At 31.3% G+C, this 3,377-nt stretch overlaps 1 long non-coding RNA gene across 1 annotated transcript; it reads left to right on the forward strand.

Annotated features, from left to right (window-relative positions):
• The first annotated feature begins 865 nt into the window (after positions 1–865).
• Positions 866–2,923, forward strand: LOC127700611 (uncharacterized). The gene is made up of 2 exons (XR_007981658.1): positions 866–1,086; positions 1,488–2,923. It is a non-coding gene; the product is annotated as an uncharacterized LOC127700611 (long non-coding RNA).
• The last annotated feature ends 454 nt before the right edge of the window (positions 2,924–3,377 follow it).

Genomic DNA, 3,377 nt, shown 5'->3' on the forward strand with positions numbered 1-3,377 from the left:
TCATAAAAATATGACAGAGACATAATAATTGATCCAATCATAACTTCGGTATTTAAGAAGGTTTACATGTAAAATTTAAAACAAGAACGAGTAGGTGAAACATTAGATTCCGATATTTCCGTTTAAGTAAGTCTCTTGAACTCTGATGTATCTTCGAAGTAAAAAAATCAGAGCATGTCTGCATATATCTTCAAATCTTCTTTTGGACAGTCGAAGAATGTGTGACGATTCACTAGGAGATCAAATATGACAAATTATCTTTCACCAAGCATCTTTGTATAATATTGTCTTATGGTTTGATTGGATTTCCTTTGGTTTTGATTATGGTCCATTTTGTGGTGAAAGTCTATAATTCTGTAGTGAAATTATCATTGTATAAAAGCAATACACTATAGGTCCTTGAACTAGGAAGAATACTTTTTTATCTTTAGTTTTCTTGGTTACTTATTGGGGATGGGGAAATAAAAAGGATATGGCTACAAGTCATTCGTTCAGTAAAGTTCAAGTGTACAGTAGCATATTAGTATCAAATTAATAATATATATTACATATTTAAATTTTTTGACCATTAATATTCAACAACCAGTTGCAGCTGCTATTATTCGGTGTCTACGTTAACTTGCTACATTTATTGTACAAATACTAATTAAAAAAGGTCCACTTGTCTGTACAAGTGGTGTCTCGATCAGAATTTGCGGTCATATGTAACGTTGCTTGCGTAACGAATTAGAACATATGACCATTGAAGTATTATATTGTCAATATAATACTTCCATGATATGACTTAAGTATGTATATTGTCTCTTTGACGCATTCCCCGTTTCCATTCTCAATTTTATATATATGCTTGCATGGATTTCAAATACGGTTCGCGGTTTAGAAATTAAACGACACGTACCGGAATCGTCGTTTCAAATTCCATTCATACTACTAAGTAATTTGAATTATTCCCCCGTAACAATTCTTCCCATACTAACCTAAATACAAAAAAAAAACAAAAAAAACAAGAAGCACGAAAATTACGCATGTCATTTGTAACAATTTCTATCTATAGCCTGTTATCTTTGATGAGTTGCCATCACGAAGGTAAAAAGTAAAATAACAAAAATTCTTTCTGCAACCTATTCTGGAAAATAACTGCTTCTTAGTGGAAGATGTTTTTCTATTCCATATGTATTTACTTAACATGTTGACAAATGCGTAAATTATTTGCAATAATCAATATGTAAATAAGTTTCCACTAACATATGCAATTGTTGATATTATTAACATGCTGATATAATTATTTATTGATGTCATAGAAATAAAACGCATCAATATAAATATAAGTTTGTTGAAACTTAATTATATGTCCAGAAAAGAATCTCAGGCTATCTGTCCAGTATGTAGTATGTAGGGCGTCATGGACATGCCGTTTGCAATGTTTTACGTTAACAACTCTATAATTGCCTGTTTATATTTTGAATTCTTGTTTTTCTTTTTTTCAGAAAAAGTTTACTGTGTGATAATAACAACATATGTTCTGTTTAAATTTAAGTCACCATTATAAACAACCAAGAAGTGAATCACCAAAAACAGATGTTTGTAAACAACTTTTAAATATCAGTCACTGACTGGATGATCAGAATAAGTGCGTGTTTTTTAAACTTGAAAATATCTTTACTAATTTTATATTTTATTAGAGGTGAACTAAAACAAGATTTTAAGAGCTTTTGGAGAATAAAATAATTTTATCCTTAACTTAACCATACAACTTTTCGTAGAAAACACAATCGAACTATATCTCTCGGAAGGTTAATACTTTGAGGTCAAGCAATTTGATCGTAAACAAAGAAAAATCCGGCATTGGCTCTGTTGATTAATAATATTATTAAGAATGAAATTTCACGATGTTCAACGTGTGGATATAGACAATTCATTTAATTCAAAGGAAGTGGAATCTTTAAGTCACAGAATTAGCGAAAAACTGACATTTAGATGTAGGAGACATCATCCTGTGAAAATAATCAGCCGACGAACACGTGCTTGTAATGGATTGCACACACTCTTGCCGGTGAAATGTTCTAGATGTTTTTCTAGAAATTGTTCTTGTTCGAATGAAGAAAAACAGACTTATCAAGCGAAAATTATGGACTCCTCTAAAACATTAGAAAAATTATTACGGGAACAAACTTTAATACAGGAAGCTGTTAGGCGGCTCCAATTCAAATCTTTATTAAAATCTAAAAGTGTGGATCATTATAAGTCTGAAGATGGAAACAGTGAATGTTTGAGTCATTATACTAGTTATGATAGTGATTCAGACCTGGACTAAGTTTGGCAGTCCATTTGGTATAAAAAAAAACGCAGAACAATTTGCAATCTGGTTTTTACCGGCCTCCTACCATGATGAGCAGCTTCCTGGAAAAGGATTTTAATAAGTTTGATTTATAAACTTTATACTTGACTATTTGATATAATTTCTAGACTTTTGTTACTATGATACAATTTGATATATTTTCTTGACTTCCCGGTTTATTATGACATTTTGTATTCAGTTTGAGAAATCGAAACTGAAAGAGTAACGAGTTCAACCGTTTGTTGCAGACTCACACTTCTAATCTTTATTAAATATATTGAATTTAATTAGTACTGCGTAATAAAAATGGAAATAAAATAATACAGCATATGAAAAACTTTCCAACTAAATGTATAAATAGCATGCTGTGTCATGTTTACATATAACACTTGTTTGTTTACAACTCTAAGGCGTATGAATATATCGGTCAGACGGTGGAATGTTAGTTCACCAGACAATATTTCCGGGTCATTGTTCTGTTATTATTGATCTCGACGTGTAACGAATGAACTCAGGTGTACAATTATTTAGAACAAGAGCTATGATTGTATTATATACCTCTAGAAATAAATATGTCTTTCATAATTGAAAGTGTTTTAATTTATTTGAATGACAGTATATTTCTATTTCAAGGTGTGGACAGTCGATTATCCAAAACGATAAAAAGGAAATGTGACGTTGTGTAAAACGTAAAATTAAATGGCATTGGAAACCTAAAAATCACACGCCTAATGTGGACATTATTACTTTTTTTAACAACAAAACATAGTCTGTGAGAACAGGATTTATTTATTAGTTGTTATGGGCTTTGAGCTTGCCTTCAGTAACAACGAGTCTTTTTAAATCGGCACTATATGTGTCTAAATTTTGTCTTTAAATTATTGTTTTTTTTATTTGTGCCGATCTGACGAGTCAGTTTTATTTTAAACTGTTTTAACTATTTGTTCTTATATTGTGCTTTTACACCACTATCCAGGATTTGGGGAGGGGACTAGAGGTTTGCACTCCGTCCGTCTGTCTGTCCATCCGTCAGTCCGGC

The sequence above is a fragment of the Mytilus californianus genome, unplaced genomic scaffold (genome assembly GCF_021869535.1).
Source record: "Mytilus californianus isolate M0D057914Y unplaced genomic scaffold, xbMytCali1.0.p SCAF_5, whole genome shotgun sequence".
NCBI lineage: Eukaryota > Metazoa > Mollusca > Bivalvia > Mytilida > Mytilidae > Mytilus > Mytilus californianus.